Here is a 16,575-nt window from a genome sequence, read left to right as displayed (position 1 = left end):
GAGGCCCCTGCGAGTATCGCATTGAACAATTTCAAAAGATGGGTATCTTAATATATTTTTTATAATATAAATTTGAAAAGTCGTCTGACCCTGGTGGTTTGGCTGGTTTAAGTGACTTTATTACCTCTGCTAGCTCCTCATATAAGAAGTCTTCCTGTAACGCTACTTTTTCCTCTCTGCTCAATTTGGGTAACTGTGCCTATTTTTGGAATCTCTTTAGGTTCTCTCCTGTTTTTTGATTGTGGCTGACCTTATCGCCATCATAGAGTGTTTCATAGTAGGTCTTAAATTCCTCTACAATTTGTCTAGGATCGGGGGTAAGATCCCCCTTCTGGGTTCGAATGGACTGAAGCCTATTTCTAAGCTTATTGGCAAGTAAGGTATCTGGCTTGTTTGCTTTTTCGTAAAACTTATGTCTAGACCAGCTTAACTCCTTTACGGCCTGGGAGAACAACAACAAGTTGCATTTAGTTTTGGTGTCCAATAGTTCTTTCAGGGTGTTGTCTTGTTTATTCTCTTTATGGAGAGCAGAGAGGGATGCCAGATTCCTCTGCAACTCCTTCGTTTAGCGGCCAAATTCATGAAAATCCCCCTGAGGGTAGCTTTATGGGCCTCCCATAGCACGGAGTGTGACGACACACTACCCTCGTTCTCATGAAAATACTCCCTAATCCTATCCCCCACCTCTCCCTCAATTTCTGGGATTTTTAGTAGTAGCTCATTGAGCTTCCAGATCGCGCCAGGTCTGTCTAGCTGAGCTAGTGTGCACCGCAGCTCTATAGGTGCGTGGTCCGACCATGAAATGTCATGTATCCCTGTGTGGGAGACCACCGGAACCATTCTATTTGACACAAATAATCTATCCTGCTGTACCTGTTGTGGGGGAGGGAGAAGGTGTATTCTCTAGTCCCCTGGTGTTGCTCCCTCCAGATGTCCAGGAGTTGACAGTCGCGTAAGCCCTGTGTGATCGTTAGTATGTCCTGTCTGTGGGTTAGGTTAGTCCCTGTGCATCTGTCCATGTCTGGGTCGAGTGCCCTGTTTAGGTCCCCTGCTAGGATTGTGTTACCTTTCGCGACCTTGTGTAATTTGTTAAAGAATAGGGTAAAGAACATTGTCCTTTCTCGCATGGAGGATAGATCGATGCTAATGTGAGGGGTTGACCCTGTAGGGTCCCCGTCAGGATAATATATCTACCCTCTTTGTCTGTATATATTTTATCCATCTGAAACGGCAGCCTGTTGTGGACCAAAATGGCCACTCCTCTTTTTTTAACCGGGGCCGAGGCCAAGAAGACCGACCTGAAGTCCTTATCTATAAACTTTGGGAAGCTATCCGTCGAGAAATTAGTTTCTTGGAGGAGTATAATATCTATGTTTTTATGTTTATAGTCCCTGAGGGCTAACTTTCTTTTGGCTGGACTATTAAACCCTTTCACGTTGTGTGACAATAAGATTATTTCTCTACTCATCTGATGTCAGTAGACTTTGCTTTGATAGTGTGCGGTGCCTCCTGTGCAGCCTTCTGCCGAGTTGCGGCCTACCTCTTTCTTGCTGTCTTCCATCTGACCTCACCGACCTGAAGGGGAAAGGGCAGGGGGGGACACATCAGGGAAACCGGGGGGGACGGGACAAAGAGACAACAAAACATGTAACACATAGTATGTGTCCTTGACGCCCAGGGTCGAGTACTCCGACATCAAGTCCAACGCGTTTGGGCTTTGGCTGGTGATGGTGGTTTCTGGACTTACCCCACCGCCTCCACCACCCCTCCTGCCTTCCCCTACCCAAAGGACTTCGCTGGAGATCTGTAAAGGGTATCTCACTGTCCCCAGCTGTGGGCCCCTGCGAACTCCGGAGCAGGTTCCCTCAACTCCAACCCCGGGCCCACTCTTGTGATAGCTGATAACCAAAACCTATGAACTTTGAAAGACTTAAGCTAAAACTTAACCTTATCATTACACCCTTAATCCAACATATCACATTTAACATGCCTAACCCCTCTCTTCCCTCATATATCCCAACTACACCCGACTTTGTCAGCTGCGTGTCTGCTTCCCTTAACCCTATAAGAGGGGCTATTCTACTATTCAGGACCGGGGATACCTCAGCTTGCGCCCTTACCATGTCCCTTCTACCCACCTAAAGGCTCGTTATTGCCCTTGACCTCTCTTACCCTCCACCATCTACTCTACCCCTCTATCTTCCCCTTCCTCCCCGTCTGCCTCTTGAATATGTGCCCCCACTACCGTTCTCTCAGGCCCTACTACCCTCTGTATTCACTACCTCCCACTGGCCTTCTGCTCCTAACTTGCTAACATTCCTAACCCCTGCTTACTCCCTGTTCAACTTATGTCTAAGCTTAACCTTCATCCCTCCGCCCCCTGAGACAGATAGTCAGTCCCCCCCTAGTCTAATGGCTGTCTACTAGCTGTCTCTCTCCAGTCTAAGGTATCTCTGCCCGCTATCTTTTCTCCTCCTTTGTTCCTATATTAGGGGCGTTTCCCTCCTTTCCTCCTAGTCTTCTCTGTTCTACCCCTTACCCCTACTTTTCTCCTTTCGCCCCTCCCTCCCCCTCACCAGCTTCCCTTCCTACTCCCTCATCCCCCGACCCTCGCGCTGCTTCTGTGTCCCAACTCTTGTCCGGGCTCCATCGGTGGCCAGCCTCCGTTTCCCCTCCTCCCCAACGCGACTTCCGACATTTCCGGTGCTTTGCTGTGTTGATGTGCCCACCGCTCACCATCCTATCCGCCACCTCCAAGATGGCGTCAACCGGCCCGCCCCCTGGGCGTGACGTCCTTCCGGTCCCCACGCTCTTTCTTCCCGCCAGCCTTCTCCTTCCTCCTTTTGCGTGCCACGCTGGTTTAGAGGGGGAATGCTGATGCCTCCGCCATCTTTGTTGATCTGCCCGGATCCCATTCTACGGTGAGTGGTATTCATTGCATCTTTAAATTACAGGGACAGGGCCAGCCGAACCGCCTTAGGGTCGCAGATTTTCTGCTTAAAACTTGGAGCTATATTGCCTATCAACTGGCACTCAAGGTTAACATTAGAAACTCATCCAATTACTGAACCGGGTAAACTTGTAACTGTTATTTAGCTGTAGGGCCACCTCCACGTCCGGGCCTAACTTTTGTCAGCTCTTGCTTTAGGAGAACCCGTGGTCCTCGACCACTCGAGTTCTAGCGCTTCCTCAGCTTCCGGTGCTCTGGTGGGGGCTTCTCCAAGCCCCACTTCATGCAGGAAGGCGGCCCCCTCCTCTGGGTCTCGTAAGGAGTATGACATCCCGTTCCGCACCACCATCAGGCCGAACGGGAAGGTCCATCGTTACCGGTCTGCGCGGTCCCTCAGTACCCTTGTCACTGGCAGCAAGCTCTTTCTCCTTGCCAGGGTGGCTAGGGATAAGTCCTGGAAAATGAGCAACCGTGCCCCCTCGTAATCTATCGCCGGTAGAGACCTTGTCTTTTGCAGCACAGCTTCCCTGGTTTTGTAATGGTGTAGCCGCACTATTATATCCCTTGGTTGTTCCGATTGCAATGGCCTTGAGCGTAGTGCTCTATGACACCTGTCCATAGCCCTTGCGTTGCTTGAGTTTTCCAGCAGTAGGCTCTCTATCCAGCAGGACACAAAATCTTCACAGTCACCGACCGCCTACGGGACCCCTCTTATCCTGATGTTGTTCCTCCAGTCGCGGTTCTCCGCATCTTCCTGCCGCTCCTTTATCTCATTAATTTGTTTTTGCAAGTCAGTGTATTTTCTCTCACTTTTCTTTACCGATTTAATTGTCTGGTCCATCTTTGTCTCAAGGTCTCCGGTCCTACCCCTAAGGCTGTTGACATCTTTCCTCAGCTCTTTAATTTCTGCCTGTAGCAGTGTTTTTAAATCCTTATACAAGCATGTGAAATCACATTTCCTTACCGGCAGCAAGTTCTGGTTGTCCAATTCCTCGTCCTCTCCCTCCTGCTCCGTGTCGGAGCCTGGGTTTGAATTCAGCGCCATTGCTGTGGCCGTTCTGGCCGACCCTGCGCTGCCAAATATTCGGGTAACCCCTTTTTCTTTGGGACATTTGCCCCTTGTGGTGCCATCTCTGTATCTTGCCGATATAGTTGCAGTGAGACATTGCCGACAGCGGGTGTTTTAGAAGGTTTTGGGTGCTTTAATTCTCGAGCGGGTCACGGAGCTGTTAGACTAAGCAACCATGCTCCTTGCCATCGCTTTCGCCCCGGAATACGTTTCTGTTCTACATATTTTTCAAGTGTGACTGTATCCCACCATTGTTTCATTTCAACTACTAATAATTTTTCTAGTGAAAAAAAAATGTGCAGCTAAATTATCTACAGCTATATTAATGTGATCAGTTGTGATGGAAGCGGGGTGCAAAGCGAGTAATAAAGGGGTCACCCCCATTAGGCACCCCCTTCAACCGTCTGGTACTTGTAATACACATAGTCCCCTGCTTCACAACCAAAATATATGTCCCTTTTGGTTATCATGTTCCCATAATTAGAGTGATTACATGTATTTTTATTCCCCTACCTCAGGGAAAAATGTGTTCTCTTTGCTGGTTGTATGTATTGTTCCAATTATCTGTGTTTGTACCCCTATTGTGCATGCACCAACCACATACACTGGGATCAGGTCGGGAGGGAAAGGGTTAATTGTATTTACATGGTTATGGCCCTTTGTTCCCCTTCCCGCCTTTTCAGTCTCCATTTGCAGCCTGTCCATAGGTCGCCATTGGAGCTCCATGCAACCCTATGGAGATTTCACAGATTTGGGCCCGATACCTGAGAAGACCAGCAGGTGGCGCCCGAGAGGAGGAGCGGAGCTTCTCTATTGAAAGTGAATGGCGTAATGTTTTTCAATGGGGATTCCTCGAAGCCCGCTCTCCAAGAATGAGTTGGATACCTGCCAAACCGCAGCATCCAAAAATGGCTACTGTTTCACTGAAAAGAGCTCGATCTCTCCATTGGCGTGGGAACTAGGCTACGGCCAAGTTCACCACCAATTAACGTGTGTAACTTTTGTTCTAGGGCAGCCAGCAATAAAATTCTTTATGCCCCTAGCTCATATGAACCCCCTTACTCGACCTCAACCATGTCCGACAGTCAATGGCGGCGAGAAAGGGTTGCGCCGGCCATGAGGGTCCCACCATTGACCGCAATGGTGGAGAAAAGCCGCATGGCTTTAAAAACACTAAGTCCAAAAGTGTAAAAAGTGTAAACCCATATATCCGGTTCTGTAAGAACTAGAGGGCTGGGATTTGGCCACCATGTAGTCACTGCTCCGGTATGATTGCATGGCAATTTCCAGCCCTCTCTGATCACCAGAACGGAGTGTGGGTAACTGTCTAAAATGTGATTCTGCCATTGACTTCAATGGCGGAGAAATGCCACTTCTGTAAATGTGCATTTAAAGTGGTATATTGTTATCTCCGGTTCAGTGGGTCGTAGCGAGCTAAAACTTGGCCACCATGGAGAGTCCCCTCTGGCATGAGGGTCTGGAAATTTGTAGCCCGTTCGGCCCGGCCGAACGGATTATTTTAGTATATATATGATTGTGGAAATATACTGTATTTGGTGCCTAGTATAAAGCCCGCGAAATATACTAGCCCCTGCAGAATGTTAATGATCAGGGGGCGACCGTATGTCTACACCAAGTCCCCTGATCAAAGGCTCCCCCACCCTGATTAAGTATGCTAGGACGGAGAAGAGTACAGTATTAAATGCGCGCTGTCCGTCAAAGGTAGTCTCTGAGATCCCTCTTTGGTGCTGCTCCCCGTCTCCCGTGATCAGCGGGGCTAGAGAAGACTCGCAACAAACAAACAAAAGGATGGGGGCGCAGAAAAAAGGGGAAAGTTTATATAGCAGTTTATAATAGCATATAAAATAAGTACAAAAACTTACAATAAAATGGGATCCGGAGGAGGGGGGGTGTCTGGACTACAGAGCTCCTGTTGTGGTTTTACCTGCCTGGTGTTATTGGATCAATAAGATCCCATTTTATTGTAAGTTTATGTACTTATTTTATATGCTATTATAAACTGCTAGGTGCATTTTTTAAACACTTAGTGATTCTTTCCCCTTTTTTCTGTGCCCCCATCCTTTTGTTTGTAGGGCGGAGAAGAGCAGGACATGTGTACTTGTACAAAGTGCCATACTTCATACCTCTGGACAGAGTTTCCCGGCCCAGACCCCCAGAAGGTAGACTTTAAGTCGCCATCTGATTAGTCTGGGGTGCTGAAAATGGGTCTCTGGCCAGAGGGATGTGTGCATGTGCCAGCTACCTGGGGGCAGGTACCAAGGTGCTTCCCACGTTAGCTGGCAAAAGGTAATTGGGTGCAGGTAATTGTTAACCAATACCTGACACCCAATGTTAGGGTATAGGGCTTAAATTCCATATAAACGAGTGTAAGCTCTATGCCCAATGTTGTTCGTGTTGTTCGTGACTACATCTAACCGATACCTGATGCCTTGATGAATTGCTAATCCAGATCCTGATTACTTCATTGTCCCATTCCCACATAAGTGTATATATTCTGTGTGTTATTTGTTCAATCTTGTGTGTTCACCTTCCCCAAAGGAATAAACTTTTTTTATCATATCACAGTCGCATTTAATTCAACCCAGTTATTTTGGTGTATATAATAACCTTGTTAGCTATCGTGACATCAGTGTCATTTGAATTAGTGCCATTTCTCTCAATTAATACATGAGCTATATTCAAACCTCTAAGTGCTCTGTTATTAAATATAGAGAAACTCACAATAACGTGGTCAGTAGCAAGTGTAAGCGAGAAAAAACAGTGTGAAGAAAAAGGGACAATGCAAACACAAAGCGCTATAACGAATAAAGGGAAAACTGAAATGAATGATGACAAATGTCTATGGGACCAGTCCGCCTGTTAGATGGCAACGATCCTATGTGGGAATGGAACCTGGGAGGGCTTTTTCTCTGCAGGTGCTCCAGAATGCTACAGGGGCCCTGAGCGGAAAAGATCATTGTGTGTGTGAGGTTCTCCTGCCGGACAGCTCCTTCCCAGACAAGAGGGTGGGGGCATTAGAGCATGAAACTCTCCTGCTGAGTAACAGAGTCAAGGATGAAATGCAGAAGGTGAGAGGGACGTTTCTGCCCTTGTCATGACACAGTAATACTAATCAAAGGCTCTGATTGTGGGCATCTCATCTATGATGGAGTGATAGGACAGGGAACAGAGAACAACCGAATTACAAATCTCTGGGTGTTGGGTTTCTAGAGTTAGTGATTGGATGGGCCAATAGCTCATCAGTTTGGCCAGAGGCTATGGTTTAAGTGTCAACTTGCAAAGGGAGAGACAGATTGGATGCGCCATCTGCCATGTTCCATATGTCCCTTCTGTCTGTGTCACTGTTACCCTGCAGTAGAAAGTACAGGCTCTATGTTCCATAGCTCTCGTCTGTCATCACCGTCACCCTGTGGTGGCTACACTCCGTTAACCCTATGTTTTTTGCAGATTGAAGAACAGGATATCAGACTGGACTCTTACATGGACAGGCTTATTAACCTCACCAGGAGGGTGGAGCACATGGAGAATATGTGCCCTGAGGTCTTAATGGAGATTAACTTTGAGCTGCTCAAGAAAGGAATGAGGGACATGGAGATATTTGTGATGACGCTCAGAACCACACTGAATGGCAGCAACACGCACGTGGGAGACATACACAGGGGCACCTCTCACTCCATCAATGTAAAGTAGGGTGGACTGATTCAAAGGCGAGAGATGAGGGAGGAAGGAGGGGGATATGAGAAATAAAGTAGTGGGAGATATGAAGGAGGAAGGTGTAGTGTCTAGCCTTAAACAGTACAAGCAAGTACAGTACTTTTAAGAGAAAGGACTGAGGTAGACAAGATGTGACATGGCACACACCATACTGCCTGGGATATGCTTCATTTGACGCAAAACGTGTTCAGGTTTAGGTCATCGCGCAGCAACGAACCCAGATTCTGCACTCGACTATTCCCAATCCAAATTCTTAAAACTCTGTGATACCCATGCTCCACTACGCAGAATAAGGGTATGGGGGGCCCACATTCAATAGGTTACAACTGACCTTATAGCACTCTACCAGTTCAGGGATGCCTTGTGGAAAAGTTACAAAGTAACTGGCACTACCAAGGATCTCAATCACTACAGATGCCAGCGGAACATGTGCACAAGGCAAACAAGGCATGCAAAAGCACAATATTACTCTGACAATCTCCTCCAGAATACATCAAACCCAGCTAACTTCTGGAAGTTTATCAACAATATATTCCAGCCTTCTAACCATCAACAACGAAGTAATATCATTAAGGGGGATATTAGTCTGACAAATCCCACTGACATTGCAAATGCATTCAATGACTTCTTTGTGGGGTGTGCTACTAACTTATTAGCAAAACGTAACCCAAACCACAAACATGAATCTCATCCTGGGAGTACCTATATAGCCCTTCCCCCACCCCCAACACTGCCCACAATTTTTAATTTGGCCCATTATCCGAAGAGGAGTACACAAGCGCTCCTCAAATTAAAACTAAGCAGCCAATGTGGACCTGACTTACTACAATCTAAGTTCCTAAGACTTGGTGCCCCAGACATTGCAAAACCAATTGCTTCCATAGTCAACTCTATTCTGTCTGCAGGCCATATCCCTAAGACCTGGAAAACTGCCACAGTTGTCCCAATTTTCAAATGTGGGGACAAAAACACTGTCTCAAACTACAGGCCAATCTCTCTTCTCCCAATACTATCCAAGGTCATGGGAAAATGTGTTCACTCCCAATTAAGCGATAACTATACCAAGACAAATTTCCCTAGTCAATTCCAATCTGGCTTTCGTCCCAAACACTCCACCGTAACTACCCTGCTTAAAGTTTGCAAACAAATCCAGTGTGGAATGGAACAGGGACAACTCACTGGTGCAATATTCCTAGATTTGGCAAAGGCTTTTGATACTGTTGATCATGCTATCCTGCTTAACAAACTCCAGTGCTCTGGAATAGGGAAGCATGCTTTAAACTGGTTTCAGTCCTACCTAACAGGTAGATCCCAACATGTGTCCATCTCAGGCTCTAACTCCAACCACTTGGATATCACCTGTGGTGTGCCACAAGGCTCTGTTCTGGGGCCCTTACTCTTCTTAGTGTTCATCAATGATCTTCCTGCAGCTTGTAAGGAAGCCTCAATACACATGTATGCAGATGACACAATCCTATATGCACACAGCCATAGCCTCTCCGACCTTGAACACATACGTCAGTCTGACTTTTTGAGACTCGAAAACTGGATTTCCCAAAACAAACTGTTTTTAAACACTGACAAGACTGCAACAATGGCATTTGGGACCAAGACTAAATTCTTAAAAGCTTCCAGTGACTGAGCTCCAGATCAGAACCAACGCTAACACCACCCTAACTCCTGTTACTAGTTTTAAATACCTGGGCATATGGTTTGACTCCCACTTACAGTAACATTCGGGATGCACATTGATACCCTGACATCCAAAACCTATGCCAAACTAGATGTACTTTACAGGAACAAATCCTCCCTAAGCCTGCTGGTCAGAAAGTGTATCACACAGCAGATGCTAATGTCAATTATCGACTATGGAGACATAGTATACGGCTCGGCACCCCAAACCCACCTTAGCAAACTTGACACCCTCTACAATTCAATATGCCGTTTTGTTCTCCAATGCAACTACAAAACACATCACTGCGAAATGCTCAAAGAACTAGATTGGTCATCACTTGAGTCTAGCCGCAAAGTCTTTTCTTCAAATACTTTCTGGGCAAGCTACCCATCTATCTAAAAAAGCTCCTCACCCCTACCACATGCAGCACTTATCTGAGTTCAGACTCCAAAAGACTGTTCATGGTCCCAAGGCTCAACAAAGTATCCGGCCGCTCCTCCTTCTCTTACCGTGCACCACAAAACTGGAACAACCTACCGGAGTCTCTCACATCCACCACCAGTTTAAGTTCTTTCAAAACCAAAGCTGTCTCACATTTTAATCTGGTCTGTAACTGTTACATACAACCATAATATATAGTATCTTAACTGTGCATGCAATGTATTGTATATAATGTATACCCTGTTCACTTATGTAACTGTATTTGTACACATGTATTATTTGTCATTTAACTCTATGCCCAGGACATACTTGAAAACAAGGAGGTAACTTTCAATGTATTATTTCCTGGTAAAATATTTTATAAATAAATAATGTCAGATGCTGTGATGATGAACATTGTACGCTGACATCTCTCCCCATCCACGAGGACGCCAACTGTGACTGCTTTAACAACTTGCCGGTCGGGCATTGTGATGGTGCTCGTCTCCGATCAGGAAGCGGACCTGCAGGGCTGAGGTAGGGTTGCAAATTAACCGACCAAAGCCCAGGGACAGAGTCCTGTTAGAGTATCCATAGTCGGTAAGCAGGCAGGTCAGGGCTGGCGGCAGTGGTGCAAAGTCCAGGCAACAAGCAAAGGGTCAGAGCAGGCGGCAGGCAGCAAGGTCAGGGTCATGGTCTGGGGTCAACAACATGGATTCCAAATGAACAGGCTAGCCACAGCAACAGGGAACAGCCTCCGGAACAGGGAAGCCATAGGGATGGCTCATGAACAAGGAAGGCTCAGCAACAAGCTAGGCACAGCAACATGCTAGCCTCAGGAACAAGGAAGGATCAGCTACTAGAACCCAAGGTGGTCAAGAACACAGGTAAACATATACAATGCTCAGGCAGGGGCTGGAAGTCACTGGCTGCTATTTAAGTCCACAGCAGCCAGGTAATGGCGGATTCCAGCCAAAGCCTGGACTGCACGTCATCATGCAATCACGTCAGAGCGTGGGGCGCAGCCTGGACGTGAACCAGGAAGCAACCGGCATCTCAGCACTCCCGACACCAGCTTGGTGCTACACGCGGACACCGAGGGACAGCGTTCACTCTAGAATCCACCCCAATGCCAAAGACACAACAACCATTGACCAGCATTTTATTTACAACATGCATTTTTATTGGAAAATTTGTGAGTGAGATTCCACAAGTCTCCCTTTTTATGTTGTATTATTAGTTTTTAGCCGCTATTGTACCATGTGAATTGTCTTTTGCTCTTTCATATTCGTGCCATCCATTTATGCTCTTGAGCATCTCCTCAATACCATTGGAGCAAGTATTTATAACCTATTGCTTCATCTGACTGTTGTTTCTAGCATCCCATGATTAGTCATGGGTCATTGCATGTAACCTAAAACCTTTCACACCAGTGTGTCTAGTATCCAACATCTTTACCACACATGCTCTTGGATGGGGTATAAGGGCACAAGTGTGTTAGAACAGCGGTGTGCAAACTGGGGGGTGCAGGGTTTACAGAGGCCCCGCGCACTTCCCAAAGGCACTTAAATTAAGTGCCGGGGGAAGAGGTGAAGGCCTCTGTAAACCTCACTTACTTTGGCTCCGGCGGCTTCATACACACGTCGCCATGGCAATGTGATGTCATGACTCCGCCGAAGAAGCAAAAAGGGGGGGGGGGGGGCAGAGAGGGGAACTGCCGGCAGGGGGGCGCAGGGAAAACGTAAAATGTTTGCGCTCCCGAGTTAGAACATATCATATTGCACAAGTGGCGATATCATTTAACAGTAGATAATATTGGAAGGTTTACACTGATATTTTTTCCATATCACCGTTCTGTTTCACACATCAACTTTGAGGGCCAGTGCCAAGGAGGACTTTCTTTATCACAATATCAAGAAGGATTTTGGACAATCCGTGGGTCACTCAAGGTTTTCAGGATTCTTTGGGGCAAACACTTTACTTAGTCTCCATTAAACCCATAGCTACTAATACAGTATATGGTTTATACTGAAGCCCCAAACACCTGTATGTCTATGAAAGTATTGGAATGCACAGGATAGCTTCACACTGTTACTATCCTGGGTAAAAGGTTTAAAATGAAAACATTACACCGTATGCAGGAGTCATACATAAACTCCACTCCTTTTATCAGAACTTCTGTACCCAAGTTGTGCAAATAAAGGAGATAACTCAAATGCAAGTCCCTTTTAATGCTCTGCAAATACAGTAAGTGACATTTCTTTTAAAAATGGAAGTCCCAAAACTTATAACATTTTGACTTGTTAGGATACAAAATGTAAACATCAACCAAACAGGGCTCTTTGCATGCTACCATGTAGTGCATGGTGTCACACTTTTCTATGACTGCAGTTTATCCCTATTAAGGAATAAACAATTTGCATAAACACTTTGTTCTGCATTTATGAGACAATAAGACATTTGTGTCACAAATGGAGTTTTATTTCCAGTGCCAAGATTTCCAGGTGGTCAGCTGAAATCCAGGAATATAAAAATCTTTCATTGTCAATATTATAACCGTGTCCTGATAATCTGGAGTCAGGAGGTCACTCTCCATTAGATATAAACGTAGGTCTGCCAGTCTATCCATAATTATCTGGACTCCGGACTTTATCCTACTGTACATGACATATAAACCCAGGACTGCTCCACGATGTTATAAAAGTTATAACTTAAAATTCATGATTTTTTGTTACACAAGTGCCTCATTGCCTCAGAACCCAGAGCAGGTGGGGGGTCTTAACTTTAACTCTCCAGACAAATTATAACGACAAGCACAAGCAGCAGTGGGTGAGACAATGTGGGCGAGTGTCACTTGCTTCATATTAACATTCCACGCAGGGGTCTCTGGGTGGGGCCGTGCCCATCGGACATTTCAGCATTTCCCGTCATTTAGCGTTCGGTTAAGATAAAAGAAGCAAAACAAACCACCTGGAAAGAGGGGGGGAAAAAAGAGACGTTAGATCTGGTGTTCGGGAGAGGTTGTGTAGTGTTGATTGGTGCAATCTGTTCGTATGTATACAAGAAAACTTAATGTCAGAGTCAGAGACATACATAAGAGTTAAAGCAAAGTTTGGGCTGGTGTATTTTCTTTGCAAATTAAGAATTCCCTTTTCATGAGTGAATGAGAGAGTGAAAGGGTAGTTGTCCATCAAGTGTTTACTCAACCGCTAGCCCACTCGGCCCCAATAAAGGTGAGTGAAGCAATACGGGGGCTTTGTCTGCTCAAACTCCTTTTCAGCACAGTGATATCACACAAAAGGGAGCAACCAGAGGAAATCAAACCCCTCCCATATCTCAGCTCACTCCGTTTACACACCAACATATAAAATACTTCTAGGTGTCTGAAAATAAAAAAGTTGGCAATTATTTAGATTTAACTCCTTAAACAGGTTACTGCCATTGGTTAATTTTATTCCTAGAAGTGACTACTCTTGAATACTTAAGTGGTCGAGTCTGATCTTAAATCCAATTAACAGGACTGCAATATTGTTAAGCCTAGTTGGTTAACCAACCGCTTCGCTACAGGTATTGAACCCAATGTAAATACACAGAAGAATCTACACCCAGTGCATTGAAGTCCAATTCTCTCCCATCGCTCACCTCTGCCAGTCACACACAGGATGTCACATTTTTACTCAGGTCACTTCAACGCGGCTTCGATGGCGGCCACTATCTTTTGTAGTTTGGCCCCTTCGTCCACAAATCCGTCCCCATTCTGTGGGCCGGACAAAATAAATAAGCAAACATATTAGAGAAGAGGCCCAGCAAAGTAACACGTGGAAACATTGGGGTTATGTCAGAGCATGAGTCTTCAGGTGTCTAAGATGAAGGGATTTTCCTGCTGTCCAATGGCCACCCAGTTTCTGCACTACAGTAAGGAGTCAGTCCCCTCATAGGACCAAAGTGTACTGATGGCTGTGACATGTTTAAGGAGTCAGTCCCTCCTAGGAGAAAATAGTACTTATGGTAGTGACATGTTTAAGGGGTTATACAGTATCCAAGTGATTGATATCTCTTAACAAAATCTGATCAATATTTTTTAAATCATGTTTTTAAAACTTTGTCCTGGTAAGAGGAGACTAGAGTGGGGTGCATTTCCTCTGTGCTCCCTCTTATTGGATGTTACTGTTTTTGTACAGGCAAAGCCCCACTCCCCTTAGCTTTGTCTCTGATGAGCGTAAATAAACAAACATTTTTCTCTCCATTGTATAAAACCAACACCTCACCTCTCCTGCAATTTGCAGGAACTGCAATTGGCATTAGACAGTGAGGTATTTAAAGTGAGCTTTTTAAGTGATAAATATAGTTAGACAATAGTTATAGTTAATACACTTGCTATCTTCATGCAAGATCAATGCAAGATCAATAACCTCAGCTGATATGACATGGATCTAATTGTAATCTCTTCACAGGTATGTCCCATGATGTGCAAGTCCTATGTAAAAGATTTACTCTGTGGCCTTAAGCATTGAAAAAAGTTAGTAGGTTTGAATTTCAAAAGTGTTTTTTTTTCCCTCTTAACTCAGTGCTGTTAATTGACCAACTGGAAAAAGCTGATTGATTGGGGAGGGTCATGTGACTGTTTTAGATATATAAAACCAACACCTCTCCTGCAATTTGCAGGAACTGCAATTGGCATTAGACAGTGAGGCATTTAAAGTGAGCTTTAAGTGATAAATATAGTTAGACAATAGTTTGACCAGAGGTGACTGGGGACTGCATTTTTCTGCAAACTTTTTGACTCACGACAACAAACGGTAAGCTACTCAGATCACACTATGATCCCATTCTTGCTAACCTGCATAATTTAACCACCCACCCCTTTACAACTTCTTTCACATCAGCCTCTCCCAAAACTGACCGCACAAAACACTGAAACCCTGAACTGACTCTAGCATTGCAATGCACCAAAACATTTGACAAGGAACAGGCACACCACTGCTGTTTAGTCTGCACACACTCACTTTGTTCACAACAGCTCCTTGCAGCACTGCCTACCTCTGGCAAAATGAACCTGCTCTGTATCTTAACATTTTTTTTTTCTCCTGGCCTCATGGAGATTTTACTCTCTCTATACATTACAAACTCCTCCATCCTGGCCCACACCCAACATCACCATACACCCTGGACTATTGAAAAGCCTTGCACTATCTACCGAATGTTGGTGGAAAACTCTCAAAACCAGCACACCAACCACTGCTCACTAATGGCAAACATCACAAATTTACAACTTCCAAACAACTACCCAAATTCCTACTCGTACTGTTACTCTCCTTAGCAGGTGATATTGAACCTAACCCAGGTCCTCCCATTTCAGCTCTGTCCCATGCCCCTGAGAATTCCACCTTTAAATTCCAAAAAGGCCTATCTGTCGCCCATATAAATATCCGGAGCCTGCTGCCCAAACTGGACGAACTAAGAGCATGGTGCCTTATGCATAAACCCAAAGTCATCGTTCTTACAGAAACATGGCTATCCCTTAAAACCCCTGATGCAAATATCGCCATTCAGGGATACTCCATTTTTAGGAGAGATAGGTCAAAGAGGAGGAGGGGTGTTATTTTATATTGCAGACACCTTACAATTTACACTGTTAAATTGCCCACCAAGTCCACCCTCTTTTGAAACTCTAGTTGGCAAAATCTACCTCCCCTTTTCTAAGCCCATCTTGCTTGCTGGCATCTACCGCCCCCCTAAAGCCCCTCTACTATCCCTGACTGATATCACCCAATTTCTTGGCTCCATTTCCTCTCTGAATGAGAAGAGTGAGCTGCTAGTTCTTGGGGATTTCAACTTCAATTGGCTTGACCCTAAAAACCACAAAATCCAGATACAACTCAAGTCACTTAACCTATCGCAACTCATTTCCCAACCCACACGGATAAACCTGAAATCGCATAACCATTCCTTGCTAGACTGGATTCTCTCCTCAAACCCCAGCAGAATCCAATCCTCTGGCATCCCTCCTGACATTTTCAGTGACCATGCAATAGTGTACTGTGTAAGGAAAATTAAACCGCCCCAATCAAGCCCTAAAGTTCTCCTCACTAGAACATTTAAAAACTTTAACCCACAACAGTTTCTGGATGACCTTACCAACTGCCCATGGCACAGAATCGATTTAATTCCCGACCCTGATTCTGCACTCGACTATTTCCAATCCGAGTTCTTAAAACTCTGTGATACCCATGCTCCACTACGCAAAATAAGGGTACGAGGGGCCCACCTTCCATGGGTTACAACTGACCTTACTGCACTCTACCAGCTCAGGGATACCTTGTGGAAAAGCTACAAAGTAACTGGCACTACCAAGGATCTCAATCACTACAGATGCATGCGGAACATGTGCACAAGGCAAAAAAGGCATGCAAAAGCACAATATTACTCTGACAATCTCCACCAAAATACATCAAACCCAGCTAACTTCTGGAAGGTTAGCAACAATATATTCCAGCCTCCTAACCATCAACAACCAAGTAATATCACTAAGGGGGATATTACTCTGACAAACCCCATTGACATTGCAAATGCATTCAATGATTACTTTGTGGGGTGTGCCACTAACTTATTAGCAAAACACAGCCCAAACCACAAACCTGAATCTCATCCTGGGAGTACCCCTATAGTCCCACCCCCTCCCAACACTGCCCACAATTTTCAATTTGGCCTAGTATCTGAAGAGGA

At 45.3% G+C, this 16,575-nt stretch overlaps 1 long non-coding RNA gene across 1 annotated transcript in view; it reads right to left on the bottom strand.

Moving 5' to 3' along the window:
- Positions 1-12,060: 12,060 nt before the first annotated feature.
- Positions 12,061-16,575, bottom strand: part of LOC142498638 (uncharacterized) — a 37,143-nt gene continuing 32,628 nt past the window's right edge. The window contains exons 5-6 of the long non-coding RNA XR_012802514.1: positions 13,492-13,606; positions 12,061-12,819 (exon numbers count right to left, since the gene is read on the bottom strand). This is a non-coding gene — a long non-coding RNA (uncharacterized LOC142498638). The remainder of the gene's footprint in view (positions 12,820-13,491; positions 13,607-16,575) is intronic.

This window comes from Ascaphus truei, chromosome 7, assembly GCF_040206685.1.
Source record: "Ascaphus truei isolate aAscTru1 chromosome 7, aAscTru1.hap1, whole genome shotgun sequence".
In the NCBI taxonomy this organism is placed as follows: Eukaryota; Metazoa; Chordata; class Amphibia; order Anura; family Ascaphidae; genus Ascaphus; species Ascaphus truei.
Note: the sequence above shows the minus strand (reverse complement) of the source record. Positions and strands in the feature narration are given on the sequence as shown.